This window comes from Cebus imitator, unplaced genomic scaffold (genome assembly GCF_001604975.1).
Source record: "Cebus imitator isolate Cc_AM_T3 unplaced genomic scaffold, Cebus_imitator-1.0 Scaffold267, whole genome shotgun sequence".
Taxonomy (NCBI): Eukaryota; Metazoa; Chordata; class Mammalia; order Primates; family Cebidae; genus Cebus; species Cebus imitator.
The window spans coordinates 1,287,228-1,293,903 of NW_016107582.1; the positions used below are offsets into that span (position 1 = coordinate 1,287,228).

Sequence of the window (6,676 nt, forward strand, 5' to 3'; positions counted from 1 at the left end):
CCAATCCTGGGGCTCATATTAATTTTACAAACGTCGGGCACCCAGGGTAGCAGCGAGTAGGGGAGGACGGAGTGCGCGATGCCACGTGTAAGTTAGCAATCATCGGCTCTATTAAAGTGGTTCCATACCTTCCAGTCCCGCACTCAGTATTCACAATAATGCCTAGTGTTAGCACTCGCTAATAGACCATTTGATGGGGAAGGTGAGGAGGAAAACGACCCTGGAAGCAGAGTGCTGGTTTCACACTCGCTGGGTATCTGTTACATATGAATTTCCTCTGGCGCCAGCAGGTATTTTGAGTAGGCATCTAGAGGCATCCCAGAGGGGAAGGATGGGAGTGCATAATATGGAGCTGTAAGTCTGGGGATCAAAGCTTTAGAGATCCCAGAGGAAGTCGGTAAGATCCGGATTGATTGGCCAAAGGGATTTAAGTGGAATGGGGAAGATAATTCGAATTTCCGAGGTTTAGAGGAGCAGGGGAAGAGGGTGGAAAGGTAGGGAGTAAACAAGATCTCAGAGGAAAGCCCACATTAGACAGGCGCATGTGGAAGATGGGAGGCTTTACCCTCGCTTTTAACCCTGGGGACCCCAGAGGGCAACTCCAGTCAGCAGATAGTGCCAACGTGCAGGGAATGGGCTGCGACCGCTCCTAGTGACCCCTCGAAACCCGGAGGGGAGGCAGAGGCTCTGAGACCAGCCAGGGGAGCTGACGATCGCGCAGAGGCCGCGGCGAGTCTTCCCCGGAGGTCTAGGAGGCAGAGCCGTTAAAGCCCGCTGCCTGCTGAAGCGCACAGTAAAAGTGACTGCGATTTATTTGGATTAGTCACTATAAAGGTCTGGGGAGACAGCTATTTATTCGATACCGGACCTTGACAAATTGGGCAGTGCAAGAGGGGACAGTACTCTGACCTCAGGCTGTGCTGGGCGGAAGGTACGATACTCCCACCTGCTCCCGGCCCCAGGGGGCGCGCATGCCCCGCGGGAGTGCAATTTCACCTGCGGATGCGCGACTGCAGCGCGGCCGGCCCCAGCCAGCCAGGGTGCCCTCTCCCGGCTTGAGGGGTTCTGGCTGCTGCCTCCAGGCCTCCAAGGAAGATTTCCGCTCATTCTCCAGCAGCACCTTCTCCCCAGCTTCCGGGACCGTCACCAAATCTGAGATCCTGCCCTATTGCCCGGCAGGTGGCCCAGTACCCACAAGGGTCCACCTGAATAAAAGTCGTTTGGTCTGGCAGCATCCGGGTCATATGTCTGAGAGGTCGTTTAAAAGTCTTTTTTTTTTTTTTTTTTAAGCACTGACAAGTGATTAGAACGTGAAATTTAATTCCACTTAATATGAAATGAGATTATAATATACTGGTTCTTAAAAGAAGATAACCCTTGGTATCAGCGACTCTGCATTAGATCTGCTCAAAAACCCTGCAAGCCTTGCTCCTACAACTCATACACATAACGTGAAAAGAACAAACCACTGTTAAATTCATTCGTTCTGTATTTCTGAACTTTATTTCTGTCGTTAGTATATTACGTGCGACATTAACATCATTTAAAAGCAAAGATATTTGTATTAAATATCTATGCACAAACATAAATAGGTAAATTTCTAACTGCAATGCAATCAAAAGGAATTATTTGTCTAGAAGCCTACTACTTTTAATGTAATTTATTGCTGCCCCAGCTTTATGGCCAACGCTGTTTTATCAGAATATGCAGCCTTAGATACCTAAAATACGTAATTCCGGGCAAGGATTTTCTTGCTGATAATAAGTAAACTTAATCACTTGGCTTTCAGGATCTGAAACAGCGCTTTTTGGACAATATCTAAAAAGATGTGTATCAAGCAGTGAGGTTAATTTGTTTAATTGTTTGCCTTTATTTTGGTTAAAGACCTAAGACTGGGAGAATGAGTTAAATAAAATCGTTTCTTATTCAGTAAAAGCAATCGGATCCTTTGAGTTAAAAAGATGAAAGTTCAATGTGGCCAGAAGATGAGGGTTTTAGCTCTTTTGATGGAGACTATTTGAACCTGAAAATTTTGTGTGGCTATCTATCTTGCTAAAAGTCAGGGCGAGATAAAGTGTAATCTGGCTCTGATTTCGGCTGGAAGGAAAACATTGAAATGACTGCTCATTTATCACTGAGCCCACCCTCCCCTCCTCCACCTTGGTTTAATTGACAATGTAACACCGAGCTGTTTGTGTCTTCCCTTGACTGTTGGAAATGAAACCAATCCGGTTGAAGGGAGAGTTCTAAATTATTGGGTTTCTTATGTAAAGAAATTATAAGAAAAAAAAGGTAGAGGAAGCAAGGAAGCAATTGTAAAAACTCTACTGTGCATGAACACTGGAGAACCATCCAAATTTTGTGATAACTCATCAGGCTTTCCTTCTGGTTTGGCTGCCTGGTGAATATGCATATGTGGGTTCCCTGACAAAAGCAGCTATTTAAGAGGTTAGTCAAGATACTATTTGTGGCACTGTTGTTAAACTGATTGCAAGAATATTTAGTGATTATGGAAAGCAAAATTATCAATCAGTGCATTTGTTTCTAGTCCAGATAGCTATTTTAGCCAAATAGATACAGCATTAATTTCTTCTAAATAGATGCCTAAATTCACAAAGGAAAAAAATGACCAATATGCATATATATTAAAATTCAATCTCAATTGTAATCATTTATGTAATATTAAAATAATGATAGGATTCCTTTTCAAGTGGTCTAGTCAAAATTTCCTAAGATGCAATACTCAATATTGACAAGAATTCAATGAAACAGCCACTCCCAAATACTGTTTGAGAATGTGTAAATTAGAACAACCTAGGAATGTCCAAAAATATTGGTAAAAGACTTTAAAGTGCATATATCCTTTAACTTTAGCAATTCTATTTCAGGGAATGTATTTGATGAAAAAACTAAGGATATACACAAAGATTTTACTTAGAGAATATTCACAGTAACAAAAAGCTGGGAATAAATATATACAACACAACATGAAAAATTGTTTTGTCATCAATTATGTCATAGAAGAAAATTTTATGACATCCAAAGATTTTATGACAGTAGATGACACATGGATTATTATAAAATATAATATTTTATAATATTTTTGTGAAAAATAAAGTCATAAGAAAGATCTGATAAGATATATATGGAGGTGGCTTATCATAGGGTAATGATGTCCTACTTTTTTGTTCAAAAGTTTTACATGTATGTAATTTTAAAATACAAAAAATTATACAATAGAAACATTTTTTCTTTATCCAGTTGAATTTGAGCTGTTCACTTTTTTCTTATTGGTTTGAAAAGTTCTTGGTAGATTAAGGAAATAAGCTGTCTTTCTGTCATATATTTCCAAATGTATTTTCTGCTTGAAATGTCTTTTTTTTTATTTTTACATGTATGTGTAAACACATTTATTAATCTATTCTTTCATGGTTTTTAGGCTTTACATTTGCTAAGAAAGCTCTCTCCCCTGTATACACACACACATGATAAAATTGCATTTTTAAAAACTTTTCTCACTTTTCTTCTAGTACTTTTATAGTTTTCATTTTTTACTTTTAAATCTTCAGTTCATTTAGAAGTTCTTTGGGTTCAAGCAGTGGAGTAAGAACACAGTTTATTTGTCCAAACACAATTTATGGAATATATTTTTCCATTGATCTAAAATATCAACTATGCCATAAATTAAATTTTTATTTATATTTGAGTTTCTAGGCTCTTCACATTGGTTGAATAATGTGTCTGTTTACTTAGATGTCAACATATAATTATTTAAATTAATATTTATGTTAATATATGACATCATTCCTCCCTCATCACTTTATTACTTATTGTTTTCTTTAATGTTTCTGGTAATATAAGAACAAGTTTACTTAGCTTTAAAAAATGCACATATATTATGATTGAGATTGCATTGAATTTATTAATTAGATAAGGAGAATTGGTATCTTTGAAATATTGCATCTTCTGACCCAAGAGGAACTATGGTTTTATGGCAGAAGTTTTTTCCCCAATTTATAAAAATGTTCCTCAGTGAGGTTTAGATTGTCCAGGAAGAAGTATATTATACTGATTAAGAGCATAGACTCACGTTTATGAGACCTTGAGCAAGTTGCATAAACACTTTGTACCTCCATTTTGTCACAGGAAAAATAGAAATAACAGTAACACCTGCCTCAGAGAGTTGTAATAAGAAAATGAGAAGTTTCATTCAAAGTACTTAATGTCTGCTCAAAAAATATTCCTTATTATTATTAGGTCCTGAGCATTGCCTATTGAGTTTTTTCTAAATATTGTTTCCTTTGTTTTATTGTTTTATTTTTATCCTGACCATAGCTTTTCAATTGATTCTCTTCGATTATCTAGGTATAGAGGTTTCTAATCTGAAAACAATAATAAATTGTCCTATGCAGTTTACTAATGCAATTTCTTCGTCTTTTTTACTTACCTTGGCTAAGACTTCCAGAACCATAATAAATAATAGTAGAGGTAATATAGCTTTTGTCTTTGACTTCAGTGAGATTGTGTCTAGTGCTTCATCATATGTTTTTGTGATATTACTAAAGTTTCTATTTAGTTATGTTATAACAAGATTTTATTTCATTTTTGTTTTTTATTTCAGGTTCTGGGGTACATGTGAAGGTTTGTTACATAGATAAACACATGTCACATGGGTTTATTGTGCATATTATTACACCACCCAGGTATTAAACTCAGTACCCAATAGTTATCTTTTCTTCTCCTCTTCCTCCTCCCACCGTCCACCCTCAAGTAGACCCCTATGTCTGTTGTTTCCCTCTTTGTGTTCGTAAGTTCTTATCATTTAGCTCCCACTTATAAGTGAGAATACATGGTATTTGGTTTTCTGTTCCTGTGTTAATTTCCTAAGGGTGATAGCCTCCAGCTCCATCCATGTTCCTGCAAAAGACGTTATCTTATTCTTTTTTATGGCTACATAATATTCCATGGTGTATATCTACCACATTTTCTTTATTCAGTCTGTCATTGATGGGCATTTAGATTGAGACCATGTCTTTGCTATTGTGAACAGTGCTGAAGTGAATATTCACATGCATGTGTCTTTAGGGTAGAATGCTCTATATTCCTCTGGGTATATACCCAGTAATGGGATTTCTCTGTCTAATGGTAGTAGTGCTTTTAGCTCTTTGAGGAATTGCCATACTGCTTTCCGCAATGGTTGAATTAATTTACACTGCCACCAACAGTGTGTAAGGGTTCCCTTTTCATTGCAACCTTGCCAGTATCTGTTATTTTTTTTAACTTTTTAATAACAGCCATTTTGACTGGTGTGAGATGTTATCTTATTGTGGTTTTGATTTGCATTACTTAAATGATCACTGATATTGAGCTTTTTAAAATATACTTTTGACTTACAAGAAAAAAACCCATCCAAAAGGCAAAGAATATGAACAGAAACTTTTCAAAAGAAGACATACATGAGGCAACAAACCTATGAAAAAATGCTCATCATCACTGGTCATTAGAGAAATGCAAATCAAAACCACATTGAGATACCACCTCATGCCAGTTAGAATGATGATCATTAAAAAATCTGGAGATAACAGATGCTGGAGATAATGTGGAGAATTAGGAACACTTTTACATTGTTGGTTGGAGTGTAAACTAGTTCAACCATTGTGGAAGACAGTGTGGCACTTCCTCAATGACTTAGAGATAGAAATTCCATTTGACCCAGCAATCTCATTACGGGGTATATACCCAAAGGATTATAAATCGTTCTATTATAAAGACACCTTCATGACCACCACCAAAGTTTCTAGAACCAAGTAGATCTCTTTGGCTGATGAAGCACTCGCCATCTCTTGCTTTGACAGGGCTTTCCTAACTTCACAGTGTGGCCATTCACAGTAGGTATTTCTGAATGACAATCTTATCCACGGAGTCATGGTCATCACAGGCTATAAAGTCAAAGCCCCTTTTCTTGCCACTGCCTCAGTCAGTCATGATTTCAATCACTTCAATTTTTCCATACTGTTCAAAATAATCTCTTAGGTGATGTTCTTCAGTGACTTCTTTAATGCCACCGATAAATATCTTTATCACAGTTAAGTGGGCACCTGGTCTTTGAGAATCTTCTCTTGAGACAGCTCCCTTTGGTTCCACAACTCTTCCATCCACCTTGTGTGGCCTTGCATTCATGGCTGCATCTACCTCCTCCACAGTGGCATATGTGACAAACCCAAAGCCCCTGGAGCCTTGGCGTTTAGATCTCTCATTACCACACAGTCTGTGAGCGTTTCCCATTGCTCAAAATGGCTCCTCAGACTCTCATTAGTTGTTTCAAAGCTCAGCCCTCCAATGAAGAGCTTCCTCAGCTGTTCAGGCTCTTTAGGAGACTTAGACATGATGGCAGGGAGATGAGAGGCCTTATCGATGCTTCTTTGGCAGTGTCCACTGCTACTGATTTTTGTATTTTGACTTTGTGTCCTGAAACTTTACTAAAGTTGTTTATTAGCTGAAGGAGCTTTTGGACTGGGACTATGGGGTTTTCTAGATATAGAATCATGTCCTCTGGAAACAAAGATAGATTGACTTCCTCTCTTCCTATTTGGATGCCCTTCCTTTCTTTTTCTTGCCTGATTGCTCTGCCTAGGAATTCCAATACTATCTTGAGTAGAAGTGATGAGAGAAGGGA

At 38.0% G+C, this 6,676-nt stretch overlaps 1 pseudogene; it reads right to left on the minus strand.

Moving 5' to 3' along the window:
- Window positions 1–573: 573 nt before the first annotated feature.
- Window positions 574–6,386, minus strand: LOC108284030 (annotated as a pseudogene).
- Between the last annotated feature and the right edge of the window lie 290 nt (window positions 6,387–6,676).